This window comes from Staurois parvus, unplaced genomic scaffold (assembly GCF_062004578.1).
Source record: "Staurois parvus isolate SC_StPar_1 unplaced genomic scaffold, SC_StPar_1.0 ptg002113l, whole genome shotgun sequence".
Lineage (NCBI taxonomy): Eukaryota > Metazoa > Chordata > Amphibia > Anura > Ranidae > Staurois > Staurois parvus.
This window is the reverse complement of record NW_028319909.1, coordinates 3,797,501-3,820,083: the sequence shown is the minus strand read 5'-3', so window position 1 is coordinate 3,820,083 and position 22,583 is coordinate 3,797,501. Positions and strand designations below refer to the sequence as shown.

Sequence of the window (22,583 nt, the reverse complement as noted above, 5' to 3'; positions counted from 1 at the left end):
ACTCATCCAAAGTCACAGCAAAGTCGCACTCATGCAAAGTCACACCAAAGTCGCACTCACCCAAAGTCACCCAAAATGGCACCAAAGTCGCACTCATCCAAAGTCGCACCAAAGTCACACTCATCCAAAGTCGCACCAAAGTCGCACTCATCCAAAGTCACACCAAAGTCGCACTTATTCAAAGTCGCACCAAAGTCGCACTCATCCAAAGTCACACCAAAGTCGCACTTATTCAAAGTCGCACCAAAGTCGCACTCATTCAAAGTCGCACCAAAGTCGCACTCATCCAAAGTCATTCCAAAGTCGCACTCATCCAAAGCCGCACCAAAGTCGCACTCATCCTGTGCGAATGACATGCGCCGCCCCGCACCGCGAAGTGTGAACCCGCTTGTCAATGACACCCCAAAACGCAATGCGATTGTGCTGCGACGGTTGTGCGACAGGATCACGCAGCCATCGCGGCACACCACACGCCCGAAAAGTAGCTTCTTATCAGGCAAAAAACAGAAAAAAAAAAGCGGTGCACAGGGGCAGCCCGTGAAAGGCGACACACGGAATCGCATGAAAACAGCGGCGTGAAGCTCGCGCAGGGGAAACGAGAGTCTAACTTGCCAAAAAAAATGAGATTTGTTCGGTAACGCAACTCGACGCAACACTACGGTGCGCTGCGGACTCCATGCGGACGCCATTCCAGCCCATGCGGTTTGGGAACGCACGCAAAATTGTATTTTTTTATGTCGATATAATTTTGCGCAGTTGGCGGCGCTGTCAGGGTCACAGATAATTATTGGGGGGGGGAGGGGGGCAGACTGAGAGAGATGACCACGTCAGTCTCACTCGTGTCGCTTCATTCTCTCCCGGGGTGATGGGAGCTGCGCAGAGACCGGATGATGTGCAACTGGAAGCAGAATCCACCCCTGAAGTGGTTAATGGATGAGCTGCATCCCCATTGGTTGGCTCAGCTCCCCCCCCCCCCCCTCCGTCCAGCGGTGACAACTCACACAGTCACACTGCGATCTGCAGAGACAAGGCAGCTGCACCGACCTGGAGACCGAGACGTAAAGGAGCTCCGGACTCCTCCAACACCCTGAGAAGAGCGAACCGACAAAAGTGAGTCGACGTTCTGTACATTGTGGGTGTCACTTCTGTCCACAGAGACAACAGAGACCTCTAGAATATGAGATACAGAGACCTCTGCTTTCTATAGGACATGAGATACAGAGACCTCTGCTTTCTATAGGACATGAGATACAGAGACCTCTGCTTTCTATAGGATATAAGAGATACAGAGACCTCTGCTTTCTATAGGATATAAGAGATACAGAGACCTCTGCTTTCTATAGAATATGAGATACAGAGACCTCTGCTTTCTATAGGACATGAGATACAGAGACCTCTGCTTTCTATAGAATATGAGATACAGAGACCTCTGCTTTCTATAGGACATGAGATACAGAGACCTCTGCTTTCTATAGGACATGAGATACAGAGACCTCTGCTTTCTATAGGACATGAGATACAGAGACCTCTGCTTTCTATAGAATATGAGATACAGAGACCTCTGCTTTCTATAGGATATAAGAGATACAGAGACCTCTGCTTTCTATAGGATATCAGATACAGAGACCTCTGCTTTCTATATGATATAAGAGATACAGAGACCTCTGCTTTTACTGAAACATCAGAGGCAGGGATTTCTGCAGGGAAAAGCAGAGGTCTCAGGATTTGGAAAGCCCCCACCAGCACCTTATAGACGGAGACCTCTGCTTTCTATAGGATATAAGAGATACAGAGACCTCTGCTTTCTATAGGATATGAGATACAGAGACCTCTGCTTTCTATAGGATATAAGAGATACAGAGACCTCTGCTTTCTATAGGATATGAGATACAGAGACCTCTGCTTTCTATAGAATATCAGATACAGAGACCTCTGCTTTCTATAGGACATGAGATACGGAGACCTCTGCTTTCTATAGGATATCAGAGATACAGAGACCTCTGCTTTCTATAGGACATGAGATACAGAGACCTCTGCTTTCTATAGAATATGAGAGATACAGAGACCTCTGCTTTCTATAGAATATGAGAGATGCAGAGACCTCTGCTTTCTATAGAATATGAGAGATACAGAGACCTCTGCTTTCAATATGATATGAGATACGGAGACCTCTGCTTTCTATAGAATATGAGATACAGAGACCTCTGCTTTCTATAGGATATAAGAGATACAGAGACCTCTGCTTTCTATAGGATATGAGATACAGAGACCTCTGCTTTCTATAGGATATCAGATACAGAGACCTCTGCTTTCTATATGATATAAGAGATACAGAGACCTCTGCTTTCTATAGGATATCAGATACAGAGACCTCTGCTTTCTATAGGATATCAGATACAGAGACCTCTGCTTTCTATATGATATAAGAGATACAGAGACCTCTGCTTTTACTGAAACATCAGAGGCAGGGATTTCTGCAGGGAAAAGCAGAGGTCTCAGGATTTGGAAAGCCCCCACCAGCACCTTATAGACGGAGACCTCTGCTTTCTATAGTATATAAGAGATACAGAGACCTCTGCTTTCTATAGGATATGAGATACAGAGACCTCTGCTTTCTATAGGATATGAGATACAGAGACCTCTGCTTTCTATAGGATATGACATACAGAGACCTCTGCTTTCTATAGGATATGACATACAGAGACCTCTGCTTTCTATAGGATATGAGATACAGAGACCTCTGCTTTCTATAGGATATGAGATACAGAGACCTCTGCTTTCTATAGGATATGACATACAGAGACCTCTGCTTTCTATAGGATATGAGATACAGAGACCTCTGCTTTCTATAGGATATAAGAGATACAGAGACCTCTGCTTTCTATAGGATATGAGATACAGAGACCTCTGCTTTTAACAAAGGCTGCAAATAAAAAGCAAATAAAATCTCTCTCTCCTACTTCATAAAAAGCAGAGGTCTCAGTCTATAGGGTGGACATGAGGATTTACCTATATACAAAATACAGAGACCTCTGCTTTCTGAAATATTGGAGATTTTATTTGCATTTAATGTGCTGTGTTTGTTAAAGGCAGAGGTCTCTGTAGCTCTTATATACTATAGAAAGCAGAGGTCTCTGTATTTTGTATATAGGTAACTCCTCATGTGCACCTTATAGAAGGAGATCTCTGCTTTCTATAGTATATAAGAGCTACAGAGACCTCTGCTTTTAACAAAGGCTGCAAATGAAAAGCAAATAAAATCTTTCTCTCCTACTTCATAAAAAGCAGAGGTCTCAGTCTATAGGGTGGACGTGTGGAATTACCTATATACAAAATACAGAGACCTCTGCTTTTATTGAAATATTAGAGATCGAGTTTATCAGGCTTTGTTAAAAGCAGAGGTCTCTGTTTCTGCTTTGTATACAGGGTTCCCTTCCCAGAGACCTCTGCTTTTATGAAATATCAGAGACAGGTTTAATTTGCAGGCTTTGTTACAGACAGAGGTCTGTGTGTTGTGTCTCGTGCATTCCCCGTGCGCACCTTGATGAAGAATTAGAGACAGGTTTTTATCAGGATTCATTTTCACGTTCTCTGTTCCTGAGACCTCTGTTTTTATGAAATGTTAGACTGATATTAGCAGATTTCATTTGCAGTCTTAAAAGCAGAGGTCTCTGTGTTCGGTGTATCGCTCATCGCCCGCATCACCACGTACAACGATGTTTTTATAAAATATTAGAGACGTGTTTTATCAGGATTCATGTGCAGGTTTTGTTAAAAAGCAGAGGTCTCCGTATAGAAGGACACCTTTGTTTCTGTTTGTTTTTTTTCGATATTCCAGACGGAGTTTATTGTCCTTTGCTGTATAAAATGATTCTGTGCTGGAAAATCCTCATCGATCGTACATGGCCCCTCCCACTGTGCACCTCTCCCTGTCTGCTCTCCTATTGGGTGTCACATCTGATTGTGTACCAGCAGTCCAGGTTCACTTCAGATGCAGTTCTAATAAGCCTCCCATTGACTTCAATGCACAATTGCCTCCTGTTGACTTCATTGAAAAATCACCTTCTAGTTGACTCCAATGCAAAATTGCCTCACACTGACTTCAATGCAAAATCGCCTCCCATTGACATAAAAAAAAATCACCTCCAGTTGACTTCTGTGCAAAATCACCTCCCATTGAGTTGAATAAAAAAATTGCCTCCCATTGAGTTGAATAAAAAAATTGCCTCCCATTGAGTTGAATAAAAAAATTGCCTCCCACTGACTTCAATGCACAATTGCCTCCCGTTGACTTCAATGAAAAATAACCTCCAATTGACTCCAATGCAGTATTGCCTCCCATTGACTTCAATGCAAAATCGCCTCTCATTGACTGCAATGAAAAATCACCTCCTATTGACTCCAATGCAATATTGCCTCCCATTGACTTCAATGCAAAATTGCCTCACACAGACTCCAATGCAAAATTGCCTCCCATCGACTTCAATGCAAAATCACCTCCTATTGACTACAATGCAATATTGCCTCCCATTGACTTCAATGCAAAATCACCTCACACTGACTTCAATGAAAAATCACCTCCTATTGACTCCAATGCAATATTGCCTCCCATTGACTTTAATGCAAAATTGCCTCACACTGACTCCAATGCAAAATTGCCTCCCATTGACTTCAATGCAAAATCACCTCCTATTGACTCCAATGCAATATTGCCTCCCATTGACTTCAATGCAAAATCGCCTCACACTGACTTAAATGCAAAATCACCTCCTATTGACTCCAATGCAATATTGCTTCCCATTGACTTCAATGCAAAATCGCCTCACACTGACTTCAATGAAAAATCACCTCCTATTGACTCCAATGCAAAATTGCCTCCCATTGACTTCAATGCAAAATCACCTCCTATTGACTCCAATGCAATATTGCCTCCCGTTGACTCCAAGTCAAAATTGAGATTGGCATCACTCCCTTTAAGAGACTGTTTCTAATCTCAGCTTGTTATCTGTATGAAAGACACCTGGTAGCCAGAAATCCTGCTGAATGATAGGGGACCAGGGACGGACTGACAACTCATGGGGCCCCCGGGCAGTAGGGGATTATGGGGCCTCTGTGCCCTTGCCCAAACTCAAACCACACTCAAAAAAGTCTATGAAAAAGGTACCAGGGGCATCTCAAGGGGCCCCTACTGACCCCGGGCCCTCAGGCAGTGCCCGAGTTCCCAAATGGTCAGTCCGCCCCTGTAGGGGATCAAATCCTTCTTTCCCTCATGAACATGCAGATCAGTCATCATTTGTTAGACGCATTTCTGCTGAATTTGTTGTTGTATTCTGTCTCTCAGTGTTACAATACACCGAACATTCCATTTTTAGACCGATCATTTCTGTCTGAGGGGTGAACATTCAGCATCAGCAGGGGATCAAATACACATTTCCTTCACCGTACGACCAAAATTGTAGCATTTCAAATATATTTTTCTTCCGTGTGGGAAGCAATGAACTGATTGGCTGACAGGACAACCCCTGAAAAGTCTGCTGGTCGGCGTGGCTCGTTAGAAGCGATGGGAATGCCGCTGATCCTGCGAATTGTCTGCTGTTTCCAATACCAGATCAATAGTCCGGATCGGGAGGAGATGGCGCTGTAATGACATCACGCTGGGACTGCAAGAATAAGTGCGCGCCGTCTGCGGAGGTCCTGCGCGGCGATCGTCGGAGGGGGGGGGGCGCCTTGCAGCGACAGTAATTGGATTGAAGGAAATGCAGAAGATTTGAACTTTGAGGCTAAATGAGTGTTTTCTTCTTCCAGGTAATTCTATAACATTCAGCACTTCACACTCATATCTGACCCTGACCCCAGGAGCTTGCACTCTAATGGCCGAATCTCACATACACAGTATAGATATAGGAAACAATTAATCCTCCGGCGTGTCTTCAGTGTGGGAGGAAACCAGAGAGATCACTGATATTCACTGCCATTGTATGATGGGAGAAAGTCTGGAAAATTGGAGTCTGTAGGTGAAGGAGAAATTGGAGTCTGTAGGTGAAGAAAGAGAAATTGGGGTCTGTAGGTGAAGAAGGAGAAATTGGGGTCTGTAGGTGAAGAAGGAGAAATTGGAGTCTGTAGATGAAGAAGGAGAAATTGGGGTCTGTAGGTGAAGAAGAAATTGGAGTCTATAGGTGAAGAAAGAGAAATTGGAGTCTGTAGATGAAGAAGGAGAAATTGGGGTCTGTAGGTGAAGAAGGAGAAATTGGAGTCTGGAGGTGAAGAAGGAGAAATTGGAGTCTGTAGGTGAAGAAAGAGAAATTGGAGTCTGTAGGTGAAGAAGGAGAAGTTGGAGTCTGTAGGTGAAGAAGGAGAAATTGGAGTCTGTAGGTGAAGAAGGAGAAATTGGAGTCTGGAGGTGAAGAAGGAGAAATTGGGGTCTGTAGGTAAAGAAGGAGAAATTGGAGTCTGTAGGTGAAGAAGTAGAAATTGGGGTCTGTAGGTGAAGAAGGAGAAATTGGAGTCTGTAGGTGAAGAAGGAGAAATTGGGGTCTGTAGGTGAAGAAGGAGAAATTGGAGTCTGTAGGTGAAGAAGGAGAAATTGGGGTCTGTAGGTGAAGAAGGAGAAATTGGGGTCTGTAGGTGAAGAAGGAGAAATTGGGGTCTGTAGGTGAAGAAGGAGAAATTGGGGTCTGTAGGTGAAGAAGTAGAAATTGGAGTCTGTAGGTGAAGAAGGAGAAATTGGAGTCTGTAGGTGAAGAAGGAGAAATTGGGGTCTGTAGGTGACGAAGGAGAAATTGGAGTCTGTAGGTGAAGAAAGAGAAATTGGAGTCTGTAGGTGAAGAAGTAGAAATTGGGGTCTGTAGGTGAAGAAGGAGAAATTGGGGTCTGTACGTGAAGAAGGAGAAATTGGGGTCTGTAGGTGAAGAAGGAGAAATTGGGGTCTGAAGGTGAAGAAGGAGAAATTGGGGTCTGTAGGTGAAGAAGGAGAAATTGGAGTCTGTAGGTGAAGAAGGAGAAATTGGAGTCTGTAGGTGAAGAAGGAGAAATTGGAGTCTGTAGGTGAAGAAGGAGAAATTGGGGTCTGTAGGTGAAGAAGGAGAAATTGGGGTCTGTACGTGAAGAAAGAGAAGTTGGAGTCTGTAGGTAAAGAAGGAGAAATTGGGGTCTGTAGGTGAAGAAGGAGAAATTGGAGTCTGTAGGTGAAGGAGAAATTGGAGTCTGTAGGTGAAGAAAGAGAAGTTAGAGTCTGTAGGTGAAGAAGGAGAAATTGGGGTCTGTAGGTGAAGAAGGAGAAGTTGGAGTCTGTAGGTGAAGAAAGAGAAGTTGGAGTCTGTAGGTAAAGAAGGAGAAATTGGAGTCTGTAGGTGAAGAAGTAGAAATTGGGGTCTGTACGTGAAGAAGGAGAAATTGGAGTCTGTAGGTGAAGAAGGAGAAATTGGAGTCTGTAGGTGAAGAAGGAGAAATTGGAGTCTGTAGGTGAAGAAGGAGAAATTGGGGTCTGTAGGTGAAGAAGGAGAAATTGGAGTCTGTAGGTGAAGAAGGAGAAATTGGAGTCTGGAGGTGAAGAAGGAGAAATTGGAGTCTGGAGGTGAAGAAGGAGAAATTGGAGTCTGTAGGTGAAGAAGGAGAAATTGGGGTCTGTACATGAAGAAGGAGAAATTGGAGTCTGGAGGTGAAGAAGGAGAAATTGGAGTCTGTAGGTGAAGAAAGAGAAATTGGAGTCTGTAGGTAAAGAAGGAGAAATTGGAGTCTGTAGGTGAAGAAGTAGAAATTGGGGTCTGTAGGTGAAGGAGAAATTGGAGTCTGTAGGTGAAGAAGGAGAAATTGGGGTCTGTAGGTGAAGAAGGAGAAATTGGAGTCTGTAGGTGAAGAAGGAGAAATTGGAGTCTGGAGGTGAAGAAGGAGAAATTGGAGTCTGTAGGTGAAGAAGGAGAAATTGGAGTCTGTACGTGAAGAAGGAGAAATTGGAGTCTGGAGGTGAAGAAGGAGAAATTGGAGTCTGGAGGTGAAGAAGGAGAAATTGGGGTCTGTAGGTGAAGAAGGAGAAATTGGAGTCTGTAGGTGAAGGAGAAATTGGGGTCTGTAGGTGAAGAAGGAGAAATTGGGGTCTGTAGGTGAAGAAGGAGAAATTGGGGTCTGTAGGTGAAGAAGGAGAAATTGGGGTCTGTAGGTGAAGAAGTAGAAATTGGAGTCTGTAGGTGAAGAAGGAGAAATTGGAGTCTGTAGGTGAAGAAGGAGAAATTGGGGTCTGTAGGTGACGAAGGAGAAATTGGAGTCTGTAGGTGAAGAAAGAGAAATTGGAGTCTGTAGGTGAAGAAGTAGAAATTGGGGTCTGTAGGTGAAGAAGGAGAAATTGGGGTCTGTACGTGAAGAAGGAGAAATTGGAGTCTGTAGGTGAAGAAGGAGAAATTGGAGTCTGTAGGTGAAGAAGGAGAAATTGGAGTCTGTAGGTGAAGAAGGAGAAATTGGGGTCTGTAGGTGAAGAAGGAGAAATTGGGGTCTGTACGTGAAGAAGGAGAAATTGGAGTCTGGAGGTGAAGAAGGAGAAATTGGAGTCTGTAGGTGAAGAAAGAGAAATTGGAGTCTGTAGGTAAAGAAGGAGAAATTGGAGTCTGTAGGTGAAGAAGTAGAAATTGGAGTCTGTAGGTGAAGAAGGAGAAATTGGAGTCTGTAGGTGAAGAAGGAGAAATTGGGGTCTGTAGGTGAAGAAGGAGAAATTGGGGTCTGTAGGTGAAGAAGGAGAAATTGGAGTCTGTAGGTGAAGAAGGAGAAATTGGGGTCTGTAGGTGAAGAAGGAGAAATTGGGGTCTGTAGGTGAAGAAGTAGAAATTGGAGTCTGTAGGTGAAGAAGGAGAAATTGGAGTCTGGAGGTGAAGAAGGAGAAATTGGAGTCTGTAGGTGAAGAAGGAGAAATTGGAGTCTGTACGTGAAGAAGGAGAAATTGGAGTCTGGAGGTGAAGAAGGAGAAATTGGAGTCTGGAGGTGAAGAAGGAGAAATTGGGGTCTGTAGGTGAAGGAGAAATTGGGGTCTGTAGGTGAAGAAGGAGAAATTGGGGTCTGTAGGTGAAGAAGGAGAAATTGGGGTCTGTAGGTGAAGAAGTAGAAATTGGAGTCTGTAGGTGAAGAAGGAGAAATTGGAGTCTGTAGGTGAAGAAGGAGAAATTGGGGTCTGTAGGTGAAGAAGTAGAAATTGGAGTCTGTAGGTGAAGAAGGAGAAATTGGAGTCTGTAGGTGAAGAAGGAGAAATTGGGGTCTGTAGGTGACGAAGGAGAAATTGGAGTCTGTAGGTGAAGAAAGAGAAATTGGAGTCTGTAGGGGAAGAAGGAGAAATTGGAGTCTGTAGGTGAAGAAGGAGAAATTGGAGTCTGTAGGTGAAGAAGGAGAAATTGGGGTCTGTAGGTGAAGAAGGAGAAATTGGGGTCTGTAGGTGAAGAAGGAGAAATTGGGGTCTGTAGGTGAAGAAGGAGAAATTGGGGTCTGTAGGTGAAGAAGGAGAAATTGGAGTCTGTAGGTGAAGAAGGAGAAATTGGGGTCTGTAGGTGAAGGAGAAATTGGAGTCTGTAGGTGAAGAAGGAGAAATTGGAGTCTGTAGGTGAAGAAGGAGAAATTGGGGTCTGTAGGTGAAGAAGGAGAAATTGGAGTCTGTAGGTGAAGAAGGAGAAATTGGGGTCTGTAGGTGAAGAAGGAGAAATTGGGGTCTGTAGGTGAAGAAGGAGAAATTGGGGTCTGTAGGTGAAGGAGAAATTGGAGTCTGTAGGTGAAGAAGGAGAAATTGGAGTCTGTAGGTGAAGAAGGAGAAATTGGGGTCTGTAGGTGAAGAAGGAGAAATTGGGGTCTGTAGGTGAAGAAGGAGAAATTGGAGTCTGTAGGTGAAGAAGTAGAAATTGGGGTCTGTAGGTGAAGAAGGAGAAATTGGGGTCTGTAGGTGAAGAAGGAGAAATTGGAGTCTGTAGGTGAAGAAGTAGAAATTGGGGTCTGTAGGTGAAGAAGGAGAAATTGGGGTCTGTAGGTGAAGAAGGAGAAATTGGAGTCTGTAGGTGAAGAAGGAGAAATTGGAGTCTGTAGGTGAAGAAGGAGAAATTGGAGTCTGTAGGTGAAGAAGGAGAAATTGGGGTCTGTAGGTGAAGAAGGAGAAATTGGGGTCTGTAGGTGAAGAAGGAGAAATTGGGGTCTGTAGGTGACGAAGGAGAAATTGGAGTCTGTAGGTGAAGAAAGAGAAATTGGAGTCTGTAGGTGAAGAAAGAGAAATTGGAGTCTGTAGGGGAAGAAGGAGAAATTGGAGTCTGTAGGTGAAGAAGGAGAAATTGGAGTCTGTAGGTGAAGAAGGAGAAATTGGGGTCTGTAGGTGAAGAAGGAGAAATTGGGGTCTGTAGGTGAAGGAGAAATTGGGGTCTGCAGGTGAAGAAGGAGAAATTGGAGTCTGTAGGTGAAGAAGGAGAAATTGGGGTCTGTAGGTGAAGAAGGAGAAATTGGGGTCTGAAGGTGAAGAAGGAGAAATTGGGGTCTGTAGGTGAAGAAGGAGAAATTGGAGTCTGTAGGTGAAGAAGGAGAAATTGGAGTCTGTAGGTGAAGAAGGAGAAATTGGGGTCTGTAGGTGAAGGAGAAATTGGGGTCTGTAGGTGAAGAAGGAGAAAGTGGGGTCTGTAGGTGAAGGAGAAATTGGGGTCTGCAGGTGAAGAAGGAGAAATTGGAGTCTGTAGGTGAAGAAGGAGAAATTGGGGTCTGTAGGTGAAGAAGGAGAAATTGGAGTCTGTAGGTGAAGAAGGAGAAAGTGGAGTCTGTAGGTGAAGAAGGAGAAACTGGAGTCTGTAGGTGAAGAAGGAGATGTTGGTGCCAGGATGGATCTTGTTGCTCTCTTTTCCCACAAGAACGTGGGCGTTTGTCAGCAAGCGGACCGGCGCAGGAGAGAGTGCAAACAAGGAGCAATAGAGTTAGGGCTATGGGGGATAGTGTTGAGGTTACAGGGAGGGTTAATGTTGGGGTTACAGGGAGGGATAGTGTTGGGGTTACAGGGAGGGATAGTGTTGGGGTTACAGGGAGGGTTAGTGTTGGGGTTACAGGGAGGGTTAGTGTTGGGGTTACAGGGAAGGTTAGTGTTGGGGTTACAGGGAGGGTTAGTGTTGAGGTTGCAAGGAGGGTCAGTGTTGGGGTTACAGGGAGGGTTAGTGTTGGGGTTACAAGGAGGGTCAGTGTTGGGGTTACAGGGAAGGTTAGTGTTGAAGTTACAGGGAGGGTTAGTGTTGAGGTTACAGGGAGGGTTAGTGTTGAGGTTACAGGGAGGGTTAGTGTTGAGGTTACAGGGAAGGTTAGTGTTGGGGTTACAGGGAGGGTTAGTGTTGAGGTTGCAAGGAGGGTCAGTGTTGGGGTTACAGGGAGGGTTAGTGTTGGGGTTACAAGGAGGGTTAGTGTTGGGGTTACAGGGAGGGTTAGTGTTGGGGTTACAAGGAGGGTTAGTGTTGAGGTTACAGGGAGGGTTAGTGTTGAGGTTACAGGGAGGGTTAGTGTTGAGGTTACAGGGAGGGGTAGTGTTAGGATTACAGGGAGGGTTAGAGTTAGTGCTGGGGTTACAGTGAAGGTTAGTGTTGGGGTTACAGGGAAGATTAGTGTTAGGATTACAGGGAGGGTTAGAGTTAGTGTTGAGGTTACAGGGAGGGTTAGTGTTGAGGTTACAGGGAAGATTAGTGTTAGGATTACAGGGAGGGTTAGAGTTAGTGTTGAGGTTACAGGGAGGGTTAGTGTTGGGGTTACAGGGAAGGTTAGTGTTGGGGTTACAGGGAGGGTCAATGTTGAGGTTACAGGGAAGATTAGTGTTGGGGTTACAGGGAAGATTAGTGTTGGGGTTACAGGGAGGGTTAGTGTTGGGGTTACAGGGAAGATTAGTGTTGAGGTTACAGGGAGGGTTAGTGTTGGGGTTACAGGGAAGGTTAGTGTTGGGGGTTACAGGGAAGGTTAGTGTTGGGGTTACAGGGAAGGTTAGTGTTGGGGGTTACAGGGAAGATTAGTGTTGGGGTTACAGGGAAGGTTAGTGTTGGGGGTTACAGGGAAGGTTAGTGTTGGGGGTTACAGGGAAGATTAGTGTTGGGGTTACAGGGAAGATTAGTGTTGGGGGTTACAGGGAAGATTAGTGTTGAGGTTACAGGGAAGATTAGTGTTGAGGTTACAGGGAAGGTTAGTGTTGAGGTTACAGGGAAGATTAGTGTTGAGGTTACAGAGAGGATTAGTGTTGGGGTTAAAGGAAGGGTTAGTGTTGAGTTTCATGGAGGGTTAATGTGCTCTTTGTGCCAATCCTCCTGGAACCCCATCATTTAGGGACTCCATAGGCTCCATACATAGCGGTCAATGTGCAGACGTGATCTGATCAGGCAGCAGGATAGGGTGGTGGGTCATTGCACATGATCTTTTGTCTGGCCAATCACCAGGCCCGACAGTCCTCACATGGGTGGTGGTGAGTTTGTGCCCAGCAATAGAGCAGTGTGCCCCCTATGCAGTGGGGGGGTATCTGATATTTCATTGGCTGACGATGGGTATGCCTTAACCTGCATCCATGACCGGCGGGCACAACGTGTAATCCCGCGTCTATTCTATGGTGTCACATAATGTGATAATAAATAATAAGTGAGATGACAAGCCGACGTCAGCAGATTTCGAGGAATTGATTGCTTTATAATCAGACAGATGTCGGCAATCATTAGACGTTCCCGATTCATGCGCTGCGCGGCTTCCGGCGAGGTAATGAATGAATATGATTGGCTCCTTACAGGGTAACCTGATTACGGCGATATCTTTGTGGCGATGATGTCATTCATTAGGACTCTAGGAGTGATTATCACATTGTGACAATATCGGATAATTGGATTTCCTCCCTCATAGAACGTTGGAATAACGTGGCCGGGGTGAGAGGACAGGAAACGGAATTGTTAGAACTTTCCTTGTCTGGTTTTCCTCCTCCATGTATCTAAGAATTCGATTCCCTGTGCCTGCAAATATTTCTGCCTCCTGCGTCACCTCCTGACATGTGCCTGAACTCTGAGAGAACTTCGCTCAGTCAGCCAATGATTGATCCATAATAGTATCTGAGGTTCGGGTTATAATCAGGCCTGGACTGGCCATAGGGCACACCGGGCATTTGCCTGGTGGGCCGCAGCTGACTGAATAGGAGGGGCGGACGGGTGGCACATAGAGGAGCCGGCCCGTGCATTTCTCAACTCCTCTATGTGCCACCCGGCCGCCCCTCCTATCCGTCTCCTGCATGCCGTGGACTCCTGTATGCAGTGGAGACGTGTTCTCTGGAGTGGACTGGCCATAGGGCACAACGGGCATTTGCCTGGTGGTCCGCAGCTGACTGAATAGGAGGGGCGGACGGGTGGCACATAGAGGAGCCGGCCCGTGCATTTCTCAACTCCTCTATGTGCCACCCGGCCGCCCCTCCTATCCGTCTCCTGCATGCCGAGGACTCCTGTATGCAGTGGAGACGTGTTCTCTGGAGTGACCAATCACACTTCTCTGTTAGGCAATGCGATGGACATGTCTGGGTTTGGTGGCAGGGGCGGACTGACAACTCATGGGGCCCCCGGGCAATAGGGGATCATGGGGCCCCTGTGTCCTTGCCCAAACTCGAAAAAGGTACCAGGGGCATCTCATGGGGCCCCCTACTGACCCCGGGCTTTCGGGCAGTGCCCGAGTTTCCAAATTGTCAGTCCGCACCAGTTTGGTGGTTACCAGGAGAACAGTACTTGCCTGACTGCATTGTGCGCAGTATAAAGTTTGGTGGGATTATGGTGTAGGGTTGTTTTTCAGGGGTTGGGCTTGGCCCCCTAGTTCCAGTGAAGGGAACTCTTAAGGCATCAGCATACCAAGACATTTTGGACAATTTCATGCTTCCAACTTTGTGGGAAGAGTTTGGGGATGGCCTCTTCCTGTTCCAACATGACTGCACACCAGTGCACAAAGCAAGGTCCATAAAGACATGGAGGAGCCAGTTTGGGGTGGAGGAACTTGACTGGCCTGCACAGAGTCCTGACCTCAACCTGATAGAACACCTTTGGGATGAATTAGAGTGGAGACTGCGAGCAAGGCCTCCTCCCCCGACATCAGTGCCTGACCTGACAAATGTGCTTCTGGAAGAATGGTCCAACCTTCCCATAGACACCCTCCTAAACCTTGTGGACGGCCTTCCCAGAAGAGTTGAAGCTGTTATAGCTGCAAAGGGCGGGGCCAACTCAATATTGAACCCTACGGACTAAGACTGGGAGGGGCCATTAAAGTTAATGTGTGTGGAAAGGCCGGCGACCAATACTGCGGACAATAAAGTGTATATATACACTTATATATTTATTTCTTTGTTTATTTATTGATTGATTGTGGATGCTGAAAAATTTGTAAAAAGGAAAAAAAAAGGAAAAAACCTTTGGGAACCCCTCATAATGGGCACAGCGGGTGTAGAGACTTGGGAACTCAGCACAGGGATGGTGGGAACCCCTCATAATGGGCACAGCGGGTGTAGAGACTTGGGAACTCAGCACAGGGATGGTGGGAACCCCTCATAATGAGCACAGTGGGTGTAGAGACTTGGGAACTCAGCACAGGGATGGTGGGAACCCCTCATAATGGGCACAGCGGGTGTAGAGACTTGGGAACTCAGCACAGGGATGGTGGGAACCCCTCATAATGGGCACAGTGGGTGTAGAGACTTGGGAACTCAGCACAGGGATGGTGGGAACCCCTCATAATGGGCACAGCAGGTGTACAAACCCAGGAACTCAGCACAGAAAATGTGTCTGTGTGTGGACTCGGGGATGGCGGGAACCCCTCATAATGGGCACAGTGGGCATACAGACCTGGGAACTCAGCACAGGGATGGTAGGAATGAATTGCCAATCACATGGCAGCAACTCAATGCATTTAGGCATCTAGTTGTGGTGAAGACAACTTGCTGAAGTTCAAACTGAGTATCAGAATGGGGAAGAAAGGGGATTAAAGTGACTTTGAACGTGGCATGGTTGTTGGTGCCAGACGGGCTGATCTGAGTATTTCAAAAACTGCTGATCTCCTGGGATTTTCACACACAACCATCTCCAGGGTTTACAGATAATGGTCCGAAAAAGAGAAAATTTCCAGTGAGTGGCAGTTGTATGGAGGAAAATTCCTTGTTGAGGTCAGAGGTCAGAGGAGAATGGGCAGACTGGTTGGAGATGATAGAAAGGCAACATTAATTTATGTCAATATGGACCAAACAGTAATGGACTGACCATTTGGAAACTCGGGCACTGCCCGAGGGCCCGGGGTCAGTAGGGGGCCCCATGAGATGCCCCTGGTACCTTTTTCATAGGATCTTTTGAGTTTGGGCAAGGACACAGGAGCCCCATGATCCCCTATTGCCCGGGGGCCCCATGAGTTGTCAGTCCGCCCCTGGGACCAAATTCTCTGAGGACTGTTTCTAACACCTTGTTGAATCTATGCCACCAAGAATGAAGGCAGTTCTGAAGGCAAAAGGGGTCCAACCCGGTACCAGCAAGGTGCACCTAATAAAGTGACCAATGAGTGTATACAGTATGTAAAGCACGGTGTAAACTGACTGCTATATAGGTACCTGTAATATTAATAATTTCCTCTCTTCCAGTGATCACTCAGACTGTACATTATAAATATGTAGCAAGTCAGGGGCTGATCTGTGTCAAACATTTGTGCACACAGCTAAGAATGGTGTAGACATAATGATTTATATGGTTGTGTTGCCCCAGTCCAGGATTTTGATGGTGACCCTGGATGATGGCTGAGCAAAGAAAGCTCCATCCTTCTGGAGAGAAAATCAGATAATGGCTTTGCCATTGGGAGCGCTGCAACACATGAGATCTCTTACATATTACATAGCAACATGGGAGAAATATCTGATGATAGGTCAACTTTAAAGTAAATCCAGTATTTTGCCCAAAGAGACAGTCAACCTGAAGCCCTGTAAGCTCGTTCCCGTTCCTTAATGTACATGGAGTTGTCCTTTAGGTCTGATTGCCTTCTGGTCCATAACAAGTCAGTCCTCCTCTGCCCCCACCGCTCTGGGCCCTCCGTGCCTGTGCGATCGCAGCGTGTCCCCACCGCTCTGGGCCCTCCGTGCCTGTGCGATCGCAGCATGTCCCCACCGCTCTCTGCCCTCCGTGCCTGTGCGATCGCAGCGTGTCCCCACCGTTCTGGGCCCTCCGTGCCCGTGCGATCGCAGCGTGCCCCCACCGCTCTGGGCCCTCCGTGCCCGTGCGATCGCAGCGTGCCCCCTCTGCTCTGGGCCCTCCGTGCCCGTGCGATCGCAGCGTGCCCCCACCGCTCTGGGCCCACCATGCCTGTGCGATCCCAGCGTGCCCCCACCGCTCTGGGCCCTCAGTGCCTGTGCGATCGCAGAGTGCCCCCACCGCTCCGGGCTCTCCATGCCTGTGCGATCCCAGCGTGCCCCCACCGCTCTGGGCCCACCGTGCCCGTGCGATCGCAGCGTGCCCCCACCGCTCTGGGCCCTCCGTGCCCGTGCGATCGCAGCGTGCCCCCACCGCTCTGGGCCCACCGTGCCCGTGCGATCCCAGCGTGCCCCCACCGCTCTGGGCCCTCAGTGCCTGTGCGATCGCAGCGTGCCCCCACCGCTCGGGGCTCTCCGTGCCTGTGCGATCCCAGCGTGCCCCCACCGCTCCGGGCCCTCCGTGCCTGTGCGATCCCAGCGTGCCCCCACCGCTCTGGGCCCTCAGTGCTTGTGCGATCGCAGCGTGCCCCCACCGCTCTGGGCCCTCAGTGCCTGTGCGATCGCAGCGTGCCCCCACCGCTCCGGGCACTCCGTGCCTGTACGATCGCAGCGTGCCCCCACCGCTCTGGGCCCTCCGTGCCTGTGCGATCGCAGCGTGCCCCCACCGCTCCGGGCACTCCGTGCCTGTGCGATCCCAGCGCGCCCCCACCGCTCTGGACCCTCCGTGCCTGTGCGAACGCAGCGCGCCCCCACCGCTCTCGGCCCTCCGTGCCTGTGCGATCGCAGCGTGCCCCCACCGCTCTGGGCCCTCCGTGCCTGTGCGATCGCAGCGCGCCCCCACCGCTCTGGGCCCTCCGTGCCTGTGCGATCGCAGCGCGCCCCCACCGCTCTGGGCCCTCCGTGCCTGTGCGATCGCAGCGTGCCCCCACAGCTCTGGGCCCTCCGTGCCTGTGCGATCGCAGCGTGCCCCCACCGCTCTGGGACCTCCGTGCCTGTGCGATCCCAGCGTGCCCCCACCGCTCTGGGAACTCCGTGCCTGTGCGATCCCAGCGTGCCCCCACCGCTCTGGGCCCTCCGTGCCTGTGCGAACGCAGCGTGCCCCCACCGCTCTGCGCCCTCCGTGCCTGTGCGATCCCAGCGTGCCCCCACCGCTCTGGGCCCTCCGTCCCTGTGTGATCCCAGCGTGCCCCCACCGCTCTGGGCCCTCCGTGCCTGTGCGACCCCAGCGTGACCCCACCGCTCTGGGACCTCCGTGCCTGTGCGATCCCAGTGTGCCCCCACCGCTCTGGGCCCTCCGTGCCTGTGCGAACGCAGCGTGCCCCCACCACTCTGCGCCCTCCGTGCCTGTGCGGCGTAGTAATTGACACGCTAAGTGAGAGTCTTGAGCTTGTTTAGCTAATGGGCAGCGGCAGGAACACACCTTCTGCTATCAATTAAAAGGGTTCAAATCAGTCAAAACATCCGCCATCCCATTAATCACTTCCCTTTAAACACCAATAAAACGTCAGGGGGATTAGATGTGCCTCGTACCTCCTGTAGCCAATCGCCTTGATTCGTTGAAAGTCCGCCACACCCCGCTGGCCACGCCTCCATCCTAGATTGCTGTGTTTAGGAGTATCAATTTCACACCTTTGTGCTTTCAAAGCTCCATAAAATGGTGTGAAATGTAAACTGAGAGTTGGCCTCCTTCCACCTGGCTCCTCTGGTCTAGTACTGGTTTTTTAAAAGGGACCATGCTGCTACAGCTAAAAGAAAAAAAACGCTGGCTCATAAAGGATGATGTCTGATGGGCACCTTTCCAATGGTCTCATTTTTGGTTTATTGAAGATCCAGAGCTGGATTGTCCACAAGGCAACCTAGGCAAGAGCCAAGGGCCCAGTCAGTGTTGAAGGGATCCAACTACAACCTTCAGTAAACCAGGTGGATGGAACCGTTGGTCAAGGCTGTACACTTTAAAAGAAAGGATTCACTTGCCTTGCTGGTGTCTGATAGAAATGAGCTTGGACGTCCTCCAAAGTCATCTCCAACCTGAACTCTGAACTCCAACATTTTTGTACTCCAATGAGCTGTGGGCCAGGTCAGGGTTTGGGGTGGGGAATGACTCTGTTCATTGGAGTACAAAAATGATGGAGTTCAGAGTTCATGTTAGAGAGGAGTTCAGAAAAGGCCCAAGCTCATCTCTGGTATCTGATGGAATGGACCATACCATTTCAAGCAATTAAAAAAAAAATCCACCATCCCATTAATCACTTCCCTTTAAACACCAATAAAACATCAGGCGGATTAGATGTGCCACGCACCTCCTGTAGCCAATCGCCTTGACTCGTTGAGCGTCCGCCACACCCCACTGGCCATCCTAGATTGCTGTGTTTAAGAGTATCAATATCACACCTTTGTGCTTTCAAAGCTCCATAAAATGGTGTGAAATGTAAACTGAGAGTTGGCCTCCTTCCACCTGGCTCCTCTGGTCTAGTACTGTTTTTTTTTTTTAAAGGGACCATGCTGCTACAGCTAAAAGAAAAAAAATGATGGCTCATAAAGGATGATGTCTGATGGGCACCTTTCCAATGTCAAATTTTTGGTTTATTGAAGATCCAGAGCTGGATTGTCCACAAGGCAACCTAGGCAAGAGCCAAGGGCCCAGTCAGTGTTGAAGGGATCCAATTACAACCTTCAGTAAACCAGGTGGATGGAACCATTGGTCAAGGCTGTACACCATCCCGGCACTTTAAAAGAAAGGATTCGCTTCCCTTGCTGGTCTCTGATAGAAATGAGCTTGAACGTCCTCCAAAATCATCTCCAACCTGAACTCTGAACTCCGACATTTTTGTACTTCATTGAGCTACGGGTCGGGTCGGATCGGGTCAGGGTTTGGGGTGGGGAATGACTGTTCATTGGAGTACAAAAATGATGGAGTTCAGGGTTCATGTTAGAGAGGAGTTCGGAGAAGGCCCAAGCTCATCTCTGGTATCTGATGGAATGGACCATACCATTTCAAGCAATTAAAATGGAGGGGGGGGGAGCATTTTTGTACCTATTAACCTTATCAATGTATACTGAAGGGAAGCCAGGGCCAAAGCTTAAGCAGATCAAACATGATACCCATGGATGCAGGAAAGAAAATCACTTGATTCCCCCATTAACACAGTCAGTGTTGATGGGGGAATCCCTCCTGCAACGCCGGCAGGGTGCCTTCCATGCCAGAAGAATACAATGATCACTGCTAGTGGCTATATCCGCCGGCAGTGATCAAAAGAAAAGAACCCAACAGGATGGTAGTCAACCGATGGATCGCATTCAGTACAACCATCCTGCCCATAGATGGATAGAATCTTGGCTGGTCCCTGCTGAACCGGTCAAGATTCGATCGACTCCACTCACTGCCATAATGCATGCCAATCAGGGGCGGACTGACAACTCATGGGGCCCCCAGGCAACATGGGAATCATGGGGCCCCTGTGTCCTTGCCCAAAGTCAAAAAATCCTTATTGGTAGGTGGGTAAGGGGTGGGACCAAGGACAGTGCTCAGAGGTGGGTAGGGGGTGGAGTCAAGGAGTGACTCCGCAGGGGAGGGAGTACCTGCATCTATTCTCTGAGAAAAGAAAGCCCTGCCCAGACGGAGTCAAGGAATGATTCCGCCGGAGAGGGAGTACCTGCATCTATTCTCTGAGAAAAGAAAGCCCTGCCCAGGAGGAGTCAAGAAGTGACTCCACAGGGGAGGGAGTACCTGCATCTATTTTCTGAGAAAAGAAAGCCCTGCCCAGGAGGAGTCAAGGAGTGACTCCACAGGGGAGAGAGTACCTGTATCTATTCTCTGAGAAAAGAAAGCCCTGCCCAGGCAGAGTCAAAGAGTGACTTTGCAGGGGAGGGAGTACCTGTATCTATTCTCTGAGAAAAGAAAGCCCTGCCCAGGAGGAGTCAAAGAGTGACTTTGCAGGGGAGGGAGTACCTGCATCTATTCTCTGAGAAAAGAAAGCCCTGCCCAGGAGGAGTCAAGGAGTGACTCCACAGGGGAGAGAGTACCTGTATCTATTCTCTGAGAAAAGAAAGCCCTACCCAGGAGGAGTCAAGGAGTGACTCCACAGGGGAGAGAGTACCTGCATCTATTCTCTGAGAAAAGAAAACCCTGCCCAGGAGGAGTCAAGGAGTGACTCCACAGGGGAGAGAGTACCTGTATCTATTCTCTGAGAAAAGAAAGCCCTGCCCATAACAGAAGGTCCATACGGCTCTGACGCTGGGGGCAAAAACCTCAAAAGATCCTGTGCATTGCCCCCATGACACACATTGATCGCAAGCGCAATTCTCTGCAGGCGTCATTGCAAACATTTAGTACATGCACATTAATTCTTATCTCATGGTTGCTGCAATTACTTTTTGCAAAGGTGGACTGTTCCTTTAAATCCTTTACTACAGTGATCGGGTCACCAGGATCCATCAACACCCAGGAGAGGTTTTCCACGGAGTATCCCACAATGTATATTTGCATTAGGAAGAAGCGTTATTGCGCCCAATTACCCCTGAAGATAACAATCCCATTTACTTACTTTATAAAAGCGAACAAGCAGACCACAGTGGAGATCTCAGGGACAACGCTGGGCCCACAAAGAATGAACGGAGTTCCGGCGGTATGGACAATAAAGGTGGAAAGATCGCTCTTTAAAATTGTTCAAACAGCCCATGTTTGCGCTTGCAGCAACATCAGTTAACTCCTTCAGCCCTTATCAAGAAGAACATGGTGTGGGAAAGTGTGCGGGGAAGTGTGCGGGGAAGTGTGGCTAAGTGGTTAGCACTTCCACCACTTTCAAATCCCAACCATGGCACCACTTGCCTGGTGTTTGCATGTTCTCCCTGTGACTGTGTGGGTTTCCTCCGGGTACTCCAGCTTTCTCCCACACTCCAAAGACATGCATGTAAGTTAATTGGCTCCTCTTTAAATTGGCCCTAGTATGTGTATGTATGAATATAAGTTAGGGACCTTAGATTGTACGCCCCTTGAGGGTCAGCCACCTACCCTCCAGAGGATTCCCCCCCCCCATTTTTTGCAATACGGTCCGGGGGGACCAGATATAGTGAATGCAGGGTCCAGGGAGACCTAATATAGTGAATGCAGGGTCCGGGGAGACCAGATATAGTGAATGCAGGGTCCAGGGAGACCGGATATAGTGAATGCAGGGTCCGGGGAGACCGGATATAGTGAATGCAGGGTCCAGGGAGAGCGGATATAGTGAATGCAGGGTCCAGGGAGACCGGATATAGTGAATGCAAGGTCCGGGGGGACCAGATATAGTGAATGCAGGGTGCAGGGACAGCGGATATAGTGAATGCAGGGTGCGGGAAGACCAGATATAGTGAATGCAGGGTGCTATGAAAAAAATAATAACATAACAGACAGGTTTCAATACAATATATAGCTGAATAAAATGTTCCTGTAAACTGGCACTAATGTACAAGACACACTGTGATTGGAGGAGGGGAGATCACATGTATCCACTCCTTCAATCACAAAACACCTTGCATCCATTGAAAAAAAAACAGTGGCATCTTGTGGCAGAAAAGAGGTACTACAGAAGAAATCTTTTTTTTTTTCTTTGTAATTGTACTTAGCCTGACTATAAAAAAAAAATGAAAGGTTAAGTTGTGCTATAAAAATAGATAACATTACCGACAGGTTTAATTACATGCAATATATTATTGAATAAAATGTTCCCGTGAACTGGCGCTAATGTGGATTTATTTTCACGGTTTCAAGACAATCTCCAAGAGGCTTTCTTGTTAAATGTTTATCTTCTCAAACCAGACAGTAATTAAAGTCTGTTTTTATCGCAGTCCTCTTCGGTCACATTCAAATTAATCTGCTGAAGGATATTAGTGCATTACATCATCGAAGGTTCCTTCTGACAACCCGGCTCTGTCAATAATCTGTCTACATTGGATTTAATGATAGAAGAAGGTGCTACTTTTCTTCAATCTGATTACATTGTATCAGCCCCATAAATAAAAAACCCTCTAAATGCTACGTCAATCAGGTGAAGGGATATTGATAGTGATTTATCAAAGAATCACTAGTGATTAGGGCATCATATGGATCGCTGGAAGAACAGTAATACATTAGGAACAATTGAAGGAACATCAATATTGATTTTAGACACAGGGCAATCCAATCACATGTCACTCTTCACTTCCCTTTAAAAAAAAACACATATGTGAATTCTGCTTAACTCTGCAGGTCATCTGATCTTATAGCTGTATGGAACACAAAAGCCAAAATATATTACAGCTTACTAATCATTAGATGTGGTGGTTGCATTTGTTTTCTTTTTTAAGACTTTTTTCCCTCTGTTTTAAACTGGTGATCTGGCCAGGAACACCCCTCCTGTAT

The 22,583-nt window shown here is 47.8% G+C and overlaps 1 protein-coding gene across 1 annotated transcript in view; it reads left to right on the top strand.

The window, feature by feature from the left end:
- Positions 1-1,016: 1,016 nt before the first annotated feature.
- The window catches only part of LOC149432741 (free fatty acid receptor 2-like), a 39,459-nt gene continuing 17,892 nt past the window's right edge, over positions 1,017-22,583 (top strand). Inside the window, exon 1 of the mRNA XM_089664977.1 lies at positions 1,017-1,110. The gene's annotated coding sequence lies outside the window, so the exon portion shown is untranslated. The remainder of the gene's footprint in view (positions 1,111-22,583) is intronic.